Here is a 22,761-nt window from a genome sequence, read left to right as displayed (position 1 = left end):
GTTAAGACTCTCTCTAGATGCAAGCACTGATTGCACCTCTATTGCAACCAACTCCCTTAACCTAGGTAGATTGGTGGCGCAACGCATTAGCATTGGCTTATCTTGTAGGGCACAATAACATTAGCCGGGTCTCCTCCGAGCTGAATAGGTGGTCGAGAACCATGCAAATGCCGGGTCTCAACCAAGGGTCTCAACCAAACACCAACACTTTTGGTGATCCTGCTGGGGAACAGCATGCCACATAGGGAATAGAAAGATAGAGGCTAGTATAGGTTGAGTCCTGCACGGTCAATATAAAAGCACACACTAACTACTAGGAGTGGGAATTCTAACAAGAGAGGCATAAGAGCACAATGGAGCATGAATGGAGAACGAAGGAAGCTCAAATAAGGAAATGCGGTACTGCCATCATAGACAAGCTAAAGTTGTAGGACAAGAAGCACTATTACACCACCCTCTATGCCAACCAAGAAGGTTGGCAAATGGAATTCCACAAAAGCAAGAAATATTGATTCCAAAACAATAGAGAAATCAAGAAGAAAATCATTAGGAGAACTGGACAGGAATCCATATCAGCAGCAGGAAAGACTGATTCCAGAACCACAAAGGAATCAAGAAAGAAGGTCGTCTAGACAGGAGGCTAGAAGCTCAAGAAGGGGAAGAGCTGGCAGCTAGGGGCAAGATGTCTCTCAAATACCCAAAATTCAAAGGCAAGAGCGAGGAGGATCTAGACGCTCACATCTTTGCCTGTGAAACCACTTTCCAGGCAAACAAACCTCCGTTGGGGCAAAAGACAGAGTATATTGCCACAACATTGGGTGGCAAAGCCACCAGCTGGTATGCCCCGTACGGTCTGGAACACTTCTAGACATTTGAAGAGCTAAAGAAGGCTTTCTTAAAAAGATTCAGGAAAGACAAGACCATAATGGAGGTACTAGAAAAGCTGCAAAGGATGACATAGAAAAAGAGGCCGACAGAAGACTATGCGGCTGAATTCAAGCAATGTTGATGCGCCTGGACCAGCCCAACCATCCCTCCCCAACCACACTGAGCCAGTGGTTTGTGAGAGGACTAAGGGAAAAAGCCTAAGCGGCAGTAGCCTCACGACTTGGAAGCCTTGACTTTCGAACAAGTGGTGGCAGGAGCCGCCCAAGCCAAAGGAGTCTTGAAGCAAACTAACAAAGATTTAAGAAAGAAAAAGAAGGACAAAAGGAAGAAACCTGAGAATCTAATTTCAGAGAAGGTACCTCTCACACTAAGAATCCAGTCAGGAGTCAAATGCCGAAGAGCGGAAGCCCCGGAAAAATAAAGGCAAGAAGCAAGAAGAGAATGTTGGATAGGTGTCATCTCCAGATGGTGCCATGCTAGTGGCACACTCTTTAGCCTCTAGGCATTTTTGGGATTTATAGCATTCATTTCCATTTTTTCCTATTTACACATTTTTGGGTGGAGGAAAGGGTGGAGGAACTTTTCTAGAGATCCGTTCATCTTGTGCCTATATATATGAGGCATTGTAGTTCATTTCTAATCAAGTTGGCTAGTGGTTCATTGATGAGTTCTTGAGTACATTGTCTCTTCTCTCATCTCTTATTTCTCACATGGTATCAGAGCAAGGTGGTGGCGCACATAGAGCCTCCTTATCCTTCTTCCTCTCTACCTCTAGTCCTCTTCAACAACCCCCCTTTCAATTACGTTTTTTTATTTTTTTGATTTTCTACTAAATGAATGCGTTTTTGAGGATTTTGCTTGCAAGACCTACTGGAATCATCGTGGTCTACAACTTAGCAGAAGAAAGTTTTCGCAAATTTCTCACCGTTTTTGAGTTATTCTTCGTAGATTGCCTGCATGCAAAATTTCTGCTTGCGTTTTTTGTAGAAGCCCTTACTCATCATCCTTGCACTCATTCAATGATGCAAAAGGCTTCAAACCAGCCTCTTACCATCCTCTACACATGTGTTTTTAAAGCACTTCAATCTGAGTCCTACAACTCTACTTGCGGTGAAAACATTGCCAAACTAGTTTTCCCTACATACAGTAGCATTTTTTTGGAGGCTTCTTGTAGAGAGATTTGTAGCCATTTCTTGGCTATGTTTTCATCATCAACTTCAGCCCTCTTCATGGTGTTTTGAGGTATATATTCATCCTCTTTTCTACACCTTTCTACCGCGGCTGAAAATTCCACTTTGCTACATACTTTGTGTTTGCGTTTTTGTGGACAATCAACTCCTCCATACTCCTTCTACCTAAGGCTACATTCTCAGCCCTCTTTTGGTGGTTTCTACGGAGTCTATTGGTTCATATATCGGCTGCGTTTTGTGGCTGCATTTTCGCACTATCTTTGTGCATATTTTGGAGATACTTCCTTGGTGGACAGCCCATCTATTGGCTGCATTTTTGGAGGTACGACACTGTTGGATATTACACCCAAATCCATTCAAAGGTTGAAAGGGGCTATGTAACCTTGATTACTTCACTCACTTCACCTCCACAAAAGGGCGCCTACATCAAATATAGCCTAGAGGGAATATTTCTCATTTATGGCATACCCACATGGGGGAGATGGCATACCCACATGGGGGGAGATGGCCTTTCATGCTTGTAAGACATCATAGATGATGTCATGTGGTCATGTACTACTTGCCTATATAAGAGGCCTTTGCTAATGAAGATTCAACTCGTGTATTTCCATTATAATGCCCAAGCTATGTCTCATTAGTGTTTCTTAATTCACTCTTAATCATGGTTATAATCATGACCTAACCATGACTATAACCATGTTTGATCCTCCTTAGTTTTATTAGTTCACTCCTAATACCAACATTTGGTATCAGAGCCACATTAATACAGCCTCATCCTTTTCATTAGCCTCATCATTAGTGATTAATTAGCTTAATCATAATCTTATCTCTTCCCATTTCATAGCCTGAAAAATAGGGCTGTCTTGGAGCATCCACAGCTCACAGTCGCCTCCACGAAATCGTACGGGATTCAAACCGTGCATTCTCAACATCATAAAGAAGCTGCAGCTCGGAGGAATTAGGCGGATTTTGCGCAGAGACGCCAGCATTGCAGGCGAAACCGGCGCAAGTTTTTTTGGGGGAAATCAATCCACCGACTGAACCAGTAGAAGATTGTCTAATTCGCCTTGGCTTTGGGGGTTTTCAATAGCTGCAAACACGCCTGTGCAGTCAGTTTCTTGAATGGATTTGTGGTTTGGTGGATTGAGGTCTGACATAATCTCAGAAAGTTCATTTGGTAACAGTTAAAGCATGGATGATTAACTCACTTAATCACTAGTAATTAGTGCTTAATCTGGCCTCAAGTCATTGCTATTGAAGGTGCTAAAGGCATTTTGTATTTAGACTTAGGCTTCTATCTCATTCAAGTACTCCAAGTGACCCATTTGTTTGGAAGTTGTTTTGAAAGCATTATCACATTGGTCACCATATGCTTGATGATATTACTATATTGTGATGATGATATTGTTTACATCATTTTTTGAATCACAATGACTGAACCATCTGATGCTGAATCATCAAATATTCAACATTTGAGGCCTAAGAAGAAAAGCAGAAAGCCGAGGAGACGGGTAAGAAACAATGTCTACAACTCAAGAGCAAACAATGTTTTAGGAGGGCATGATTGGTCTGAATTTTTCATAAATAACCTCCATCTATTTGGTGAAGGTATCTAATCTTGTAAAAGCATTAGACACTGCCCTTGAGGGATACTCAAGTGGTAAGACCTTGCTTTATCATCATGTCTACATCCTCATTTCATGTTGATAAGTTTAATGGGATAGGCTTTCATACCTGGCAAGTTAGAGTAAGATTTATTCTCATGAAGAAAGGCCTGTGGGGAGTTGCTAGTGGAAAGGAGAAAAAACCTACCACTAGAGATGGTGAACAAGGATGGTTACCTAGGGATGAGAAAGCTTTTGCCATAATTGCATTAGGTCTAAGTGACAACTACATACATCATATCTCTAATGCAAACAACTCAGCTGAAGCATGGGAAATCTTAGAGAAATTATTTGGGGCAAAAGGGAAGCATTCCAAGATAGGGCTGAAAATCCAATTCTTTAAACTTGAAAAGAAAGCTTCTGAGTCTTTACCTACTCATCTTAATTATATGAAAAGCCTAATGTCACAACTTGCAACAATAGGAGCACCAATAGATGAGGAAGATGCCATTGCAGTTTTATTGAAAAGCATGCCTTATGATGAATATGGGCACTTAGTGTCAACTCTTATGAATCTTCCGGATCCTACTTTAGAGGCCATTGAAGCTGCACTCCTTGAGGAGTACAAGAAGAAGCAAGAGAATATAGGGATAATGGAAGGGGCATACTTCTCCAACAACAAGTCACACTTCAAGAAGAAGAACTTCATCGACACAAAAGGAAAGAAGAAGACTTGTGGATTCTGCGGCAAGGACAATCATATTGAAGAAAATTGTTTCTTCAAACAAAAGGCACAAAAGGCATTTCTCGCAAGTCAAGACAAAGAAGAGCTACAAGAAGAGGCCTCCGAAGAGGCCAATTTTATCGAAGAAGATTGGGCCTTTTGAGTAAAATCAAGGGATAGCCCAAACCATGTTTAAAAAACCTCTCCATCCTAAACATAACTATCTCATTGTAAGCTTTACTATGGTATTCTAGCATCATCCATCATTGCTAGCATTGTAAACCTAACTGGAATAAGACCTACGGGCACCAGCATGGTCATCATAACTAGTTTTTGTATGTTGTAACTAGAACCTAGAATTGCCATCATAAAGGTAGCATTGTCATGGATTTGGTTGAAGGAGGGTTTGTTGGATATTACACCCAAATCCATTCAAAGGTTGAAAGGGGCTATGTAACCTTGATTACTTCACTCACTTCACCTCCACAAAAGGGCGCCTACATCAAATATAGCCTAGAGGGAATATTTCTCATTTATGGCATACCCACATGGGGGAGATGGCATACCCACATGGGGGGAGATGGCCTTTCATGCTTGTAAGACATCATAGATGATGTCATGTGGTCATGTACTACTTGCCTATATAAGAGGCCTTTGCTAATGAAGATTCAACTCGTGTATTTCCATTATAATGCCCAAGCTATGTCTCATTAGTGTTTCTTAATTCACTCTTAATCATGGTTATAATCATGACCTAACCATGACTATAACCATGTTTGATCCTCCTTAGTTTTATTAGTTCACTCCTAATACCAACAGACACTTCTTCCCTTGTGTTTTCCTACCCTCCTCTCCCTATGGGATCTCGGAAGTCCTCTACTCCAAAAGACAAAGGCAAACTTGAAGATACTATGGATCCTACATCTCCTACGACAGTTAGACCGGCAACTACTACAACGGAAGCTGGTGCAATTCCTTCTTCGGTAGGTCCTTCTACTTTCTCTTTTCTGTCATATCCATTACCTTCTACGGATCCTTTCTCTCTTTCTTCTTTGTCCTTTATGCCTTCCTATCCACATACTTCTATGCCCTCTATGGTATATCCCCCTACATCATCTATGCCTTTTATGGCAACTTCATCTACTATGATTCCTCCTTCTACTACTTCCACTACTACTCCTCTCCCCACTCAATCATATCAGCCCTTTAACCCATTCACTCAATCTTTGAGCCTTCCAAGTCTTTCTGATTCACAAAAGCTTATCCCAAACAACTACCACACTTGGTTCTTGTTTATGCAACTTCTTTTGGAAAGCGCTGGGGTGTGGTCTATAATCACTTCTCCTCATATGGTGCCTTCTCAATATCAAACCTATATGGATGCATGGGCCAAAGCTTTACTTGTGCATGGCATGTCTACATCGGTTGTGTCTCAATTTCTTTCTACAAGGAGTATGGCTCAACAATTATGGCATGCTATACAAATGCAATATGGAAGACTTTCAACGATTAAGATGGCTAAGTTGGAAGAAGATTTGGATAAGCTTTCTATCTCCGAATCCGACAACATAGTGGAGAAGCTTGGAGAATTCAATCAAATCAAGCGGCAACTTGAAGAGTTTGGTACATTGGTAAGCAATCCGGTCCACAAGCTACTTGGTAAATTGCCTTCTTCTTTTGAATCGTTCAAAGACAACATCTTTCTTTGAGTTTCTTTTCCTTCCTTTGAAGAGACTATGGGTCTTCTTCATGATAAGTGCCTTACTCGCAAGCAAAACAAAAAGGACTCGGCTTTTGTAAGCCAAGGCAAGGGCAATGGAAAAGGCAAGGGTAATGATCAATGCAAAGGCTCTAATTCCAATGCTAAAGATTCTTTAACCAAAGGTGACAAGGACAAATCAAAGGATTCTTCCAAGGAGTGCCCTTTTTGTGGTCGTAGTGGCCGTACGGAGGTTCATTGTTTTGCTAAGAAGGCGGCATCCAAGAAGGTAAAAGATGAACTTGAATCCAAATCTAAGGGTTCTTCTACATCAACATCTTCTCACGATGACAAAGAGAAAGACAAGAAGGAAGACGGTAACACCAAGGTTGCATATGTTGCTATATCTTCTACTTCTTCATGTGACACATCACTTGTGGTAATCAAAGATCTTGATACGCATACTGCGGATGAGTGGATTGCCGACAATGGTGCTACCTCTCACATGACAAATAGTTCTTCCTTATTGGAAAACCATAAGTCTATCTCTTCATCTCAGTACACATTGGTGATGCTTCGTCTCGTGATGTTTCTTTTGGAGATGTTATCTTACATGATGTTTTGCATGTGCCTAAGATGTCTACCAACTTATTTTCTATCTCTAAGGCTACTTCTAAAGGTCTTGGGGTTTACTTTGATGATGAAGTGATTGAAATCATTGATAGACAGTCACTTTCTTGTGTGGCGCATGGTTATCAAAATGCTAGGCTTTATCATGTACGCTCTTTTACAGCACAGTTGCCACCACATGAGTCTCATATTCATCAATTATTTGCTTCTAATGAAGATAGTGATCTATGGCATTTTCGCTTTGGCCATGTTCCTCTTGCTACTTTGCAACATCTTGTCTCACATGACATGGTTACAGGTCTACCAAAGCTTCAGAAACCTCGCCATCACATTTGTTCTTCTTGTACTCAAGGAAAGCAACATCGGGCTTCTTTTCCAGAGGAGGCTACTCATAGGGCCACACGCATACTTGAGCTTATTCATGTTGATCTTGCAGGACCTATGGAAGTACAATCGCTTGTTGATGGATCCAATTATTATATGCTTCTTGTGGATGACTTCTCTTGCAAATCATGGGTTTATTTCTTACCTAAGAAGTCTGGTGCTCTTTCTCATTTCAAGGTTTGGCTTGCCCAAATGGAGAATCAAGCAAGTCAAAAGATTTCTTTTCTAAGGACTGACAATGGAGGTGAGTTTACAGCATTTGAGGATTTTCTAGCTTCAAAAGGCATACAACGACAAACCACCATACCCTACACTCCTCAGCAAAATGGTGTGGTTGAAAGAAAGAATAGAACGGTGAAGGAAATGGCCCGCTCCCTCTTACATCATGCGAAGCTACCTTCCTCCTTTTGGGGTGAGACTATAGCTACTTCAGTTTATCTTCTCAATCACTCTCTTACGAAAGCAGTGGACGGCATGACTCTAGAGGAGGCTTTCACAGGCCACAAGCCTACTGTTTCTCTTTGGTTGTGTTGCTCATGTGCATGTGCCTTCTTCTAAGAGGAGGACTCTTGATGCTATGTCCAAACCTATGATATTCACAAGATATGCTTCTCGCTCCAAAGGGTTCCGTTTTTGGGATCCTTCTCGTGAGGATATTGTTCTTTCACATGATGCCATCTTTGATGAGCATGTTTTTGGTCTTGATGAGTTACCACCTTCTACATCTCTCTCAAATCCATTTCCATCTCTTGAGCTTGAGCCTCTCTCATTCCCTACAGTCTCATCCTCATCTACACCATCAGTTCCTACTTCATCCCCTTGATCCATTTCGATTGCGACACCTACTACTTCATTGGATTCTACACAGACTTCTGGTCCTCCAAAATGGGACTACTTCAGGATTTAGGTATATCACTTTCAGATGCTCAACAATCTACTACACGTGTCTTACGTACATGCCCTTCAGTAAATATTGCCTTGATGTCTCATATTGGTGATGTGTTTGAGCCTGAAACGGTTAAGGAAGCTCTTTCCTTACCACATTGGTGTGAAGCAGCAATGCAAGTAGAGAATTCTTCTATTGAATCTAATAACACATGGCAGTTAGTTCCACGACCTTCACATAAAAAGGTCATTGGTGTTAAGTGGATTTTCAAAGTCAAGTTTCATTCTGATGGTACTCTTGATAAGTACAAGGCACGACTTGTTGCTAAAGGTTATGCTCAAAAAGAAGGAGAAGACTTTGATGAAACTTTTGCTCCTACTACCAGATATTCTACTATTCGTGTTGTTTTTGCTCTTGCTTCTCACTATGCCTCGCCTATATAAATGTTAAATCTACCTTCTTGAATGGAGATTTAGAGGAGGAAGTTTATGTGGCACAACTTGAAGGTTTTATTGCACAGGGTCATGAACATGATGTGTATTTATTACAGAAAGCTCTTTATGGTCTTAAGCAAGCTCCTTGAGCTTGGTATCAGAAGATTGACAGTTTTCTCCTTTCTCAATAAATTTTTGAGAGGACTCATGTAGATCCTAATCTTTATGTGCTTATTGTGGATGATGATATATAAATTCTTGTGCTTTATGTGGATGATTTGACACTCACTGGCTCTAATTTAGACCTACTCAAATGGGTTCAAACTCAACTCGCAACATCATTTGCCATGACTGATAAGGTTGCTTGAGAAATATGGCATGCATGATTGTGCATCACTCACTTGTCCCATGGATCCTAATTCAAAATTATCCAAAGATGATGATTCCCCTGAGGTTGATTCTATATAGAGTATCGCCAACTTATTGGTTCTCTACTTTATTTGGTTAACACTCGGTCAGATCTCTCCTATGCTATGAGTATTCTCAGCCAATTCTGTTCACAACCTTGTCGATCTCATTGGCAAGTAGCTTTGAGGGTTCTTCGATATCTTCATGGAACTCTTGAGTATGGCATTTCTTATGCAGGTGGAGATACACTTATTGGTTACTCAGATTCTGATGATTGGGCAGGGTGTATTGATACTAGGCATTCCATGTCAGGCTATTGTTTTATGCTTGGTAAAGGACTTGTTTCTTGGAAATGTCAAAAGCAGCGAATTACTTCTTCTTCATCGAGAGAAGCAGAGTACAAGTCATATCTTGATGCCACTTCTGAAAGCACTTTGGCTTCAGCGAATTCTGAATCATCTTGGATGTTCATCTACTCCGACTTTCATCTACTCAGATTCACAGAGTGCTATTGCTTTAGCCAAAAATTTAGTTATTTGAGGATGATCCAAACACATTGATGTTCATTTTATTTTGTTTGTGATTGGATTTTTGAAGGTCGCATCATTCAGCTTGAGTATTGTCCTACCAAAGATAATGTTGCTGATTTGTTTACTAAGCCTCTTCCTCGACCTACCTTGGATTATCTTCTTCAGTGCATTGGTGTTGGTCCTCCCATCTGGACCTGAAGAGGAGGTGTTGGATAGGTGTCATCTCCAGATGGTGTCACGCTAGTGGCACACTCTTTAGCCTCTAGGCATATTTGGGATTTATAGCATTCATTTCCATTTTTTCCTATTTACACATTGTTGGGTGGAGGAAAGGGTGGAGGAACTTTTCTAGAGATCTGTTCATCTTGTGCCTATATATATGAGGCATTGTAGTTCATTTCTAATCAAGTTGGCTAGTGGTTCATTGATGAGTTCTTGAGTACATTGTCTCTTCTCTCATCTCTTCTTTCTCACAGAGAAACTTTAAGAAGAACTAAGGGCCGCCCTAGCCAAGATTGCCAGAGGAAACACAGGATTCGGACTTGGACCAAATGTCTGGTGCACGAGGTGCAATAATCAAGGGCACACAAAAGAGGAGTGCCAGTTATAAGAGGCACGCAACAACAAGTATGCACAATTTGTTGGAAGGGAGAATCACTCTATAGAGACATGTTACTATAACATATGGAACAGGAACCGAAGGGTGGTGGAAAGGCAACAAGCCCCCGATGTTAACCAAGTCACCAGAGGACCTCAAATCAGCAAACCATACGGAAGAGGAGGTGGAAGATTTGATCCTAGGGGAGAATGTTTCTATTTCAATGGCTTGGGACATAGGCAAAATGACTACCCCATATTTCAGCATGCACCATCAATAAGAACTACAGAAAACAAGGCCAATAAGGGAGGCAAACACTGCAAGAAATGATGCGGCTATGAACATGGTAAAAATAGACCATGGGGGAGGAAAGGAAAAGCCACCAAAAGCAATAGCAATGACAAAATCACAAGGACTTACCGAGTTGCCGATAGGAAGGAATGCCAAACAGGAATAGAAGCAGAAGCCAGAGCAGTGGGCAACTCAGGACAATCTGTGATCAGATAACTAAACTAGTACAAAGTACACAAGGAATGGTGAAGACCATTCCTTGTGCATGCCTGGGAAATTCGGTGGGAAATTCAAATAGGAAAAACCTAATCAAAAAGGGAGAAGAGATTGCAGTAGGAAAGAAGCGGGCTTGCAAAGAGAGGGCAACCGAAGGAAGGCACATGCCTGGGAAATTTGGTGGGAAACCTGATCAAAAAGGGAGAGGAGATTGCAGTAGGAAAGAAGCTGGCTTGCAAAGAGAGGGCAGCCGAAGGACGTGCATTAAAGTGCCAATCAGGACCAAGTGTAACCCAGAGTAGCAGAAGTCTTTGGACAGAAGAAAGAGAAGGACATCCAGAAGAAATCCAGACAGGAATACTGACAAGAGGAAGTCGGGAACATGAAGGAGAAGAAAAAGAAAGAGAAAGAAGGATGTATGAAAGACAAGGCACACCAGCAAGCAAACTCATGAGAAAAACAACAAAGAATATGACATGTGGGAGGATCTTAGCAAGATGAAATTGAATATCACTCTACATCAAATGCTAAATCTCGTTCTCAACTACATATAAAAACGGCAGACCATAATACCAAGTGAGAAATTGGCACAGATGTCTTTGCACGAACCGGAAAACCAAGCAGTAGAATGCATAAATGTGGAAATTGTGCAGGACTGTGATACCTTCGTTCCGAAAGTGACCATTGAGATCAGGGGTGAGACAGTATAACAAAAGTCATTTTGAATGGAGGATCAGGTGTAAACATAATATCAGATAGCTTGGCCAAAAAGCTAGGGATCACTGACATGTAGCCTACTCCGTTCCAGATTCGCATGGCTGACTAGAGAAGGGTTTAACCTGTTGGGATAATCAAGGGTGAACAGATACAGGTAGCAGGGTGTAGCTTCACCATTGTTTTCATTGTTCTCAAGATGACTGAGATAGCAAGCGCATATCCCATGCTTCTAGGAAGGCCTTGGCTTTGGAGTGGAAGAATAAAGCATAAATGGGAGATGGACAAGATCACTAGAAGAGGAAAAAAGAAGGTATGCATCTTAGTAGAGCAGGAAGAGATAGACTAAGCCTAGGAAACTGACCAATGCATGCAGAAGGCTTGAACTACCTAGAAGGGGTGGAGAATGATGAAGAAGAGTAGATCTTGAAGGAGAATCCAGATTTGCTTTCCCTATTTGAAGTGGACATAGAAAGGATTGTGCAAAGGTATGACCTGAAAGTCCTAGTGGCTCATCCTGGGGTGATAGTTAATAAGGAAAGCGAGTGTGAGGAGGAAGAGGATGCTCAGGATGATGTGGAAAAGCTACAAGAAGAACAATAGAAAGCCATGGTGACTCTAAAACAAGAAGAAGCTGAGCTCAGGAAAAGAAATACTAGGGTATAGGAAAATGAGCTTGAGGAGGTGAATCTGGGGGACGATCAGGAACCAAAAATAGTGAGGATTAGTGCTACATTGAATCAGGAATTCAGAGAGAGGCTCTTGGAACTACTGAATTCCTATAAGAATGTCTTTGCTTGGAACTATTTGAACATGAAAGGGATTGACCCAAGTTTCTACCAACACAAAATTAACTTAAAGGAGGATTCAAGTCCTATAAGACAAAGCAGATACAGGATGAACCCAAACTAAGCAGGTTAAGGAAGAAATTGACAAATTATTGAAAGTAGGGTTCATTTATCCTGTGGATCGGGCAAAATGGCTATCTCCGATAGTCATTGTTCCAAAAATGAATGGGAAGCTTAGGGTGTGCATTGACTACTGCAAGCTGAATGCTTCCACTATATCCGACCCATTTCCATTACCTTTCATTGATTCCTTGCTAGATGTAGTAGCAGAACATGAAACATATTCATTTCTGGACAGATTTAGTGGGTACAATCAGGTACGAATGGCCCAGGAGGATAAGGAAAAGACAGCCTTTGTAATTGAATGGGAGGCATTTGCTTCCAATGTCATGACATTCGGGCTAAAAAATGCCCCTACCACATTCCAGAGAATGGTTCAGGAAATATCATATGAATACCTGACCACTTTCATGAGGGTGTTTGTAGATGATTTCAACGTGTTTGAAAAGAAGGAAGAACACATTACACAACTCACAATGTGTTTAGAAAAGTGGTTCAGGAAATATCATATGAATACCTGACCACTTTCAGGAAATATCATATGAATATCTGACCACTTTCATGAGGGTGTTTGTAGATGATTTCAACGTGTTTGAAAAGAAGGAAGAACACATTACACAACTCACAATGTGTTTAGAAAAGTGCAAGAGGGCCAACCTAAACCCAATAAAATGTGCCTTCGCGCTAACCATTAGATCTCCTTTGGGCCACACAGTGTCTACAGAAGGACTGGTGGTGGATCCGACCAAGGTTGTTATCATCGTGAAGCTACAACCTCCCAAGAATGCCAAAGAGCTTGCAATATTTCTAGGGCTAATCAATTGGCACAGTAGGCTCATGAGATTCCTAGCTAGTGTGGCAGTGCCCTTAGCCTAACAATGAAGGATGCAGAATATGTCTATCCGGATCCTGTCAAGAGGCATTTCGGAATCTAAATAGGATACTGTCAAAGCCATGCCCAACTATGACTTGGTGTTCCATGTGTTTGTCGATGCCTTGGATATGGCCATTAGAAGTGCCTTAATGGAAGCACAGGAGGGATGGTACAAACTAGTGTACTCTGCAAGCAAGAGATTGTCCAGACATGAAAAGAACTACTCCACCATTGAGAAAGAGTCACTGGGAATGATATACTCCATCAAGAATTTCATGCACTACTTGCTGGGTAAGATGTTTGAGTTTCATGTAAATCATAAATCTCTCTTATACTTAATAAACAAACCAAACCTAGCGGGAAAGTTGGCCAGATGAATGCTTTTGTTGTAGGAATTTGAGTTCAACATAAGGCACACCCCTAGGAACAAACATGTAGCAGAAATAGGAGAAGAATTGGACACGGTGGAAGACGATTTTCCATATGCACACCTTTTCCTCATAGTAGAAGAAGAAAGGCCTAGCTGGCATAACAAAATGCTACAATTCCTGTCTGATTTGTCATTTCTAGAATACATGTCCCCAGAGATCAGAGGAAGAAGCTAACTCTCTAGAGTAAGTTATTCATGGTGACTAGGCAGCTAAACAAAATGGGCATCGACCAGAATCTCAAGAGGTGTGTCCCCAAACAAGCATGAGCAACAGGCCGTATTAGCAGAAGCACATCAAGGTGTAAGCGATGGGCATTTTTTCAAAGATGTCACAAGATAGAAAATATTCTAGACGGGTTTGTGTGGCCAACAGCATTAAAATATGCACATAAGTTCTCAAAAGAGTGTAACATGTGCCAAAGGATGGGGCAACCAAGCGATGGAGACATAATACCCCATAATCCAGTCTTGCCACTCGAGCCATTCTAGAAATGGGGTATGGACTTTGTGGGCCCATTTAAACCAGTTGCTCACAAGATAGGAAACAAATAAATTTTGATGGCCATTGATTATTGCACTAAATGGGTAGAAGTTAAGGCCCTTAGAGACTGCAAGGCATCATCTGTGGTGAAATTTCTTTATGAAACCATAATGACAAGATTCGGATGCCCTATAGAGATAGTCGGTGATCAAAAAACCCATTTTATCAATGAAGCAATCAAGAAATTGACGGAGCAACACATGATAATACACAAGAAGTCAACAGTCTACTACCCCACAAGACAATGGGCAAGAAGAGTCCACCAAAAAAATCCTCAAGGGAATCCTGATCAAGACAATGAATGAGAACAAGAACAATTGGGACACAAAACTGCACTAAGCATTATGGGCATTCCGAACGGCTTATAAGAATGCGATAGGACTTACACCATTCAATATGGTGTATGGACTGGAGAAGTGGTACCCATGGAGTTCCTAACATAGAGTCTCAGGGTAGCAGTGTGGCCGAAAGGCTTTCTCCGAAAGAATCAGAGATGCACAGGATTGAATATCTCCTGAAACTTGATGAAAGAAGACTGCACAACAGCACCTAGACAATAGAGATTGTATAGAAAAGAAGGAAGCTACAAGTAGACAAGAATACAAGGTTCAGGATCTGTGATGAAGGAGATGTGGTAGTGTTGTTTACATCAAGAATGGGATCCCACCCAAGAAAATTGAAAATGAGATGGATGGGCTCATATAGAATCATCAGGAAGCTGGGGACATGAACTTTTGAGCTGGCAAGTCTAGATGGTGAAAAACTCAGGAAGTTAGTATATGGATACAGGCTAAAGCCCTACTATGGAAAGATGCCAAAACAAGGGAGAAATTGTCCAGAAGAGAATTAGAATCCAAATCCAGAGGTGATTGATGTACCAGGATCTACATTCGGCCAGGATTAGGAAGAAGGACAGGACTCTGATCAGGAAGAAGGACAAGATTCTGGAGATTTTAAAAATGCCAATGGCCTAAAAGTTAATTCACCATATGTAAATATGTTAATGGTGTGTACAGATACGGAGGAGCCAGGTGGCAGCAGCGTGGTGCAAATGGGAAAGTCGAGGTTGCCCCACAAAAAGGGGAGCATGGACGTGTAAATGCCATTAATGACCTTGAAAAGAGTGCATAAGGGATTGATGGTCAAAAAACGATGGAGATCTTGGGAAATCCTGGGGGAAGATGATGCAATTATGGCCGCCTTTGGGGAGGGTGCACCTCACGCAATGACTAAATGCCTCTCCGTTGAATGCCTCTCCGTTGAATGCCTCTCCGTTGAATGCCTAATTTCCAAATCTACTCCAAAAAGCTATCCCGCGCTCTTCACCCTTTTCCTACTCTCAACTCTCTTTCTGCTAAACCCTGCTCAATTCCTTGCCTTCTCCCAAGTCATCACAATGTTCCTAAAGAAGAAGAGATGGTGCTGGAGTTTGAGCCCTTGTCATCCACAGTATACAAGGAGGTGGACAAGCATGCACAATGGCTGGAAAGGATGGGCCTCAAAGAGTTTACAAAGCTACCATGGGAGGAGCTCCAATAGAACTACAAAGTGGCAAAGCAGCTAAAGGAGCTATAGAAGACCAACACAATCACACTCCTGTCGAGAGAGAAGCGGTCCTTTGATCCCCTCTATGTGGCAGAGGTATTTAGGCTTCTAGTGGAAGGTGAGGACAAGATCAAGGCAGCAGCAGCAGCAAAGCAGACGAGGATGACCTCATGAAGGAGTTTGGTCCCCCCTAGAAGGAAGAGCAAAAGAGTTCAAAATCACCAAGATGCCTGATGAGGACACACAAAAGCATATGCGCTTTGTGGTAGAGATGATCAATCTCACCCACGAGCCGTACTACATGTGTCAAGAAAGGCATACGGCTTGGTTAAAGCTATGGAAGCAAGGATAAAGGTGGCATGGGCCAAAGTTTTATACAACAACATAAAGAACCAAATTGGAAAGGTCAACCGCCCAAATTCTAAGACGAAGATCGGCCCCTACATATAATGGCACTGTTTAAAGCTTGGGAAGCAACCAGGAAAGAAGAAAAGAGTAGTAGGGAGGAAGCAAGCCAGAATAAGGATGGCGAAAACAAGGATGGAGCCACTGTTCAAGGCCCAAGAAGAGGGGAGCTCGGGAGACATCGTCCGGAAGGAAGAGGGCCTTTTGAGTTTGGTGAAAAGAAGAAGGGAAAGATAGAAGAAAAGAGAGATCTCAACAAGGAGGGCTTTGCCGGAATCGAAAAGTCTATGTTTTCACAAAAGCTCAAGGAGCAGTAGTAGCAGGAAGCCATCTGAGCACGCTCAACACAATGCCTATAGATACACTAGGAGTGTACCACCCAAGAACCATAACAAGAACATAAGGGCATCATGATGGGGCCCATCCACCTAGAGCAAACACAAGTAGAGGCCTCCAAACCCAGCCTTGTTGTCTTTCTAGAAAGCATTGACGTGCAGTGGGTACAGGGGAGCTTAAATTATTTGCAGAGGTGCATGATGAATGGGGCCAAGGAAATAACCACGTTGCAGATAGAAGTCAGGCAGAAGGAGGCTACCGCCATTCAGGAACTAAGTAGTTAATAGGCATCGTTTTCCAAGAGGAGCTAAGAAGAAGAAGGGCAGAAGCAGTCCAAGTGGAGGAAATGAAAAGGCAGTTACTGAAAAGAGGCAGGAATAGATAGATACAGTGAGAAAAGCTCATGCCACAGAAATACGGAATAAAGAAAGAATGATAGAAGACTTCCAAGAGTGGGCAAAAAGAGAAAAGGTAGAAAAGGAGGAGATGCAACATAAATTCAAAGAAAAGAGGAGGCAAGGAGACTCCGAGCTCTGCAAAGACACAACTCTCAAGCACATGATGAGTCTGATCTAGGCTGCAAAATAGGCAAGAGTAGTGCAACCGTCCAACTGGAACAAAATTTCTCTATTCATGAACCACTTGGACGAGAAGGTGGAGAGGTAAGGGTAGAGCAACTCATTGGCAGGAGAGTCAACACGCAGGACGAGCCCCACATTCGGATCCCGAGCTATACGAGGAAGTGGTGGAATCTTGTGACTCTTGGACTTGGGTGATGAGGCAACAACTCACGCACAGGGCGGAACTGCCAGTGCCCCTTGCCAACGGAGTTTACTAGTAGACGAAGAAGAGACAACAACCATTCCAGAGCCAATAGGCAGACCACCCTATGGATGGAAGTGGAGCCAATAGGCAAACCACCCTATGGAGGAAGAAGGAGGCCAAAATAGGCAGAGCCAACATGTAGACCACCCTATGGATGGAAATGGAGCCAAGGAGGAAGAAGGAGGCCAAAACAGCCGGAGTAGACAGTATTTGAAGATGCAGCCATCCTCCCGAAGCTAACAAAGCCACACGCTTTTGTTTTACGAGGTTGGCTATCAAGGCAATGGAAAGGGCCAAGAAGAAGTACCCCTACACCAAGCCCATTGAGGTGTAGTTCCAAAGGGTGGATGAAAGGATAGGGGTTGGCCATGAAGGAGTAAGCAGGAGGAGAAGGGCTTATGATCCCAAAAGTATGGCCTGGAAAAAGAAATCAAATTTTGTGTCTGGGGCTTTGCCACATAGAAGGAGGACCAGAAGAAGGGGCTAGAATAGGTCGTAGAAGTCAAATCCGGATTCCACAAATTAAATTTTTGGATTTTCTGATGAAGGAAGTAGCCGAGGGCCAAGATGGAAAATTATGTGGGCTTCTGGTACAGCATCCACCCTAGTCGAGGTGTTAGCGGGCGGCTACCCGAGAGTGGACTGTCACCAAGCTTATCCGTTGGGCTTCTGGCGTAACGTCCACCATGATTGCCAGGTGTTGGCAGCTACCCGAGAGTGGACTACCACCAAGCTTACCCACGTGCTACACTTACATATTTATGAGTGCCCTCCCACTCCGAGCAAAAGGTTGGAAGAGAGGGCTAACGGTGAAGCGGCCTTAAGGGCCCAGCTTGAAGAATACAAAGGATTGGTTGAAGAGTACAAAAAACAGCAAAGACAAGATGGGGAGACTATTAAGGCCCTAACGAAGGAGGCAGGAATAGCTAGAGGAAGGGTCACAAAAGCTAAAGGAAGCAAAATGATGGTTAATGAGCTGAACACCATAGCTCATGCTGATCTGAAAAAGAGGCAGGAACATATAGATATAGTGAGAAAAGCTCATGCCACAGAAATACGGAATAAAGAAAGAATGATAGAAGACTTCCAAGAGTGGGCAAAAAGAGAAAAGGTAGAAAAGGAGGAGATGCAACATAAGTTCCGAGAAAAGAAGAGGCAAGGAGACTCCGAGTTCTACAGAGACAGCTCTCAGGCATATGATGAGTCTGATCTAGGCACAGGGCGGAACTACCAGTGCCCCTTGTTGCCAATGGAGTTTACTAACAGACGAAGAAGAAACAACAACCCTTCCAGAGAGCCAATAGGTAGACCACCCTATGGATGGAAGTGGAGCCAAGGAGGAAGAAGGAGGCCAAAATAGCCGAAGCCAACAGGTAGATTGAAAAGATACAGGGGAGAAGAGAGCTTGAGCTCTTGCAAGCACACACACTCACAAAACCCTAAAAGAGAACACACAAGGTGAGAGGCTAAAAATCTTCTTCTTCTTCACACAACACTCAACACACCATATACAAAGATAAGAGTACACACCATATGAAAAGGTACTCAACCAAATACATACTAGGGTTCTCTATAGTGTGAACCCAACTAAATGAGGTGGTGCTATAACTATGCTAGTCTCTAGAATGGCTGTCACACAGCCTATCATCCCACTAGTCGCATATCACCCATGATCTCACCAACCATGCCAGTGGTGTAAGTGTGGGGCCTATCAAGTGGGTCATCAGTGTCCACTGCCTCACTAGATGAGCTCGATATCTCAGCACAGACCACCCTATGGGATGGAAGTGGAGAGCCAAGGAGGAAGAAGGAGGCCAAAATAGTCGGAGCAGATAGTATTTGAAGATGCAGCCATCCTTCCCGGAACTAACAGAGCCACACGCTTTTGCTACGAGGTTGGATATCAAGGCAATGGAAAGGGCCAGGAAGAAATACCCCTATGCTAAGCCCATTGAGGTGTAGTTCCAAAGGGCGGATGTGTAAGATTCCTCCCTCTAACTTTTGAGGTGTAAAGGTGTAAGAACCTCCCCTTATGTTCTTGTAATTATTCCCCTCTGTGAAATAGAAGAAAGATCTTGATTTACCATGTTTTGGCCTAGAGAGAGAAAAAGTCTAGAGAGAGATAATCCTAAATTAAGATATCTTTGGATATAAATATCCTCCTAGTGTCTAAAATGGATTCCCCTAAAATAGAAATTCAAAAAGAACTTTCCAATGTGCATTTGGAATTAATTAAAAATGTGTATAAAGGACCTCAGCATAAGGGTCTACATTTTCATAAATTTTTGGATTATGGTCCAATTAAGGTTCCAATAGGCCAATTGGATTAATCCAAGTGTTGGGATGAGATAAATCCAAAGAATAAAAGAAAATACCCAAAAATGATTAAATGCTCACATAAGATGAAGAGTTGACTGAGTACAAGGTTTATTAGTTAAAAACTATGAGATATTACTAAAAAAATGAGATATTTTGGAATAATGATGCATTTTTGACACCTTGGTAAGGAGAGGGGGACTCTTGAGGTAGGCGCCTAATACACACATGTGGATGAGTTTTTAATTCAAAAAAATTGTGATATTTTTATCTCTCCTCTCTCCTAGATCAAACCAAATCAAAAAGGGACCAAACTAGTCCAAATCTTGTCCAATTTGAGTCAAACTGAACCTGGAAAATTCTAGAACCCAGTTGGTCTTGGTTAGTGGCCTCCCTCACCTATAAATATATCCTTAGTCTTTTGTTAAAAAAATCTGTGAACTATACCATGCCAGTATTACATTAAAATAATGATATTTTCTATTATTCCTTAAAAAATCCTCTACTTTTGGAGAGATTGGAGCTTCTCTCTCTCTTCAACAATCCTTGGAGCTTTCTTCTCAACAAACTAAACCAATTGATTGTTTGGGGGATTTCCTTCTAAGATAAAGAAGCAAGCCAAATCAAGAGAGGTAAGAAGTAATTTCATGGTTTTCATTAATATTCTCAAAAGATTTCACTTCTCAACCCCTCTCAAGCTTGAGAAATTTCAAATTAATTGTTTTCAATGCAAATCAAGTTTTCTATAAGAATTCTAATGATTAATCACAAAAAAGTTAGTTTTTATGCTTAATTAGGATGCTTTTTATGTATATATCTCTCTCCCCAAAAGAATAGTCATTCCTATGACTAATTCTTTAGCAAATGAATGCTTTTCATTGATAAATTCTTAATTCAAAATCAATCTCTAAGCTTGTTAAGCTAGAGGTTAAGAAAATCGCTTTTTTATGCTTTTAAGCTAATAAAATTATGGTAAACTTATGATTTAATTCTATAAATTGGATTTAAGTCTAAGGATAGTATTCTATCATAATTTTATTACAAAGTCTTATTCTTTCTAGAAATATTGAAAATTATCAGTAAAAGCAGCGAAGCTATGGTAAAATTTTTAGAAATTAATACATAACTCATTTTTATACATAATGTGAAAAGAGGACTTCCTACCATATTCTAGGATTGGACGTCCTATTCTAAAAGAATGATTTTCATCAAATTCATGGGAAACTAATTTTTACTATTTATGCATAAATAATTAATTAAAGAAAAGATAAATTTTTGGTATTTTTATTTTTATGCAAAAAGAGGAATTCCCATGATAATGGAGATCCATGTAATTAAATGGAAAAAGTGAAATTTTGGAATATTAAAATAATGAATAATTAATTTAAATAAGAAATTTAGATAAATTTATTTTATGCATGAGAAAATTTAAATGATAAAAGAGGAATTCCCATGACAATTGGAATTCAATCATTTAAATGGTAAAAGTGGAATCCTTGGCATATTTGAAATAATGGATATTTTTATTAAAGAAAAGAGGAATTTTAGATAAATTTATTTTATGATAAAAGAGGAATTCCCATGACATTTGAAATTCAATCATTTAAATGCAAAAAGAGGAATTCCCATGATATTTGAGATCCAAGAAATTAAATGGAAAAAGAGAAAATTTTAGCATAATTCAAATTATGAGTATTTATCAAAAGTGAAATTTTGAGTATTATTGGAAAATATGGGTAGAATTGATTTTTGTAAATCCCATGAATCTTTTACTCAAAAGATGAATATTGAATATATTTCACCTGAGAAATTTGAGAAAGAATATGAAAATATCCATCGAGAAAAAGTACCTTTAACTAGGCCAAGCAATTGGCAGAAATTTAGAAAAAGTCCCATCGGTATCGAAAGTAAAAAATGTTACCAAATGTGAATAGACGTGAATACGATGTGAATAAGATGAGAATACCATGTGATAAGATGTGAATGCAATGTGATAGGATGTGAGTGGATGTGATAAGATGTGAGTGGATGTGATAAGATGTGAATGTGATGTAAATGGATGTGGATGTGAAGAGATGTGGATGGGATGTGATGTGAAGTAAATGGATGTGGATGTGAAAAGATGTGGATGTGAAGTGATGTAATGTAAATGGATGTGGATGTGATGAGATGTGGATGGGATGTGATGTGATGTAAATGGATGTGGATGTGAATGTGGTGAGATGAGATTGAGATGTGATGATATGTGAAAGGAAGTGATGTGATGTGATGTAAATGGATGGGATGTGATGTGATGTAAATGGATGTGGATGTGAATGTGATGAGATGAGATTGAGATGTGATGATATGTGAAAGGAAGTGATGTGATGTAAATGGATGAGAATGAGATGTGGACGTGATGTAATGTGGATGGGATGTATGTGATGTGGATGTGGATGTAATGAATGAGATGGATGTGAATGGATGACATGAGATGTGAATGGATGACATGTGATGTGATGTAAATAGATGTGAAGGTGATGTGGTATAAATAGATGTGAATGGATGAGATGTGATGTGAATGGATGTGATGTGATGTGAAATGGATGTGATGTGATGTGATTTTAATCGGGATAGATGTGAATGGATGAGATGCAATGTGAATGGATGTGATGTGATGTGATATGGATATGGATAGATGTGAATGGATAAGATGTGATGTGAATGGATGTGATGTGATGTGAAATGGATGTGATATGAAGTGATGTGAATCGGGATAGATGTGAATGAATGAGATGTGATGTGATATGAATCGAGATAGATGTGAATGGATGAGATGTGAATGGATGAGATGTGAAGTGAATCGGGATAGATGTGAATGGATAAGATGCAAAGTGAATGGATGTGAATGGATGAGATGCAAAGTGAATGGATGTGATGTGATGTGATGTGATATGGATATGGGTAATGGATGAGATGTGATGAGGATAGATGTGATGAGATGTAATATGATGTGACTAGATGAGAATAGATGAAGGACGATGGGAATACATATGATTGGATGTGGATTAAGCAATGTGAATTGATGTAGAAGAATGTGGAATAACGAGAAATGATGAGGAATAATGTGGAAAGATGAGAGTTCATTAGACACTGTATTTATGACCTGTTTTTGAATGACTATTTTATGTCAAGAATGCTGGGGAAGCATTTTGACCATCTTGTGAATGAGGTCATGGAGACCTAAGTGATAAAGTTGCAACAACTGACGGAGAGTCAACGGAGAACGTCTCGTGTAGCAAGGTCGACCGAGGTCTTGACCAGCCTCGATTCGATTAAAATGGTGAGCTTCCGGTACGGTGGATGGGGAACCAAGCGCTAGGTGACCTGCGCGACGAAGGAGCCT

This window comes from Cibotium barometz, chromosome 8 (genome assembly GCF_041138505.1).
Source record: "Cibotium barometz isolate CiBa-2024 chromosome 8, ASM4113850v1, whole genome shotgun sequence".
NCBI classification, from domain to species: Eukaryota; Viridiplantae; Streptophyta; class Polypodiopsida; order Cyatheales; family Cibotiaceae; genus Cibotium; species Cibotium barometz.
Note: the sequence above shows the minus strand (reverse complement) of the source record.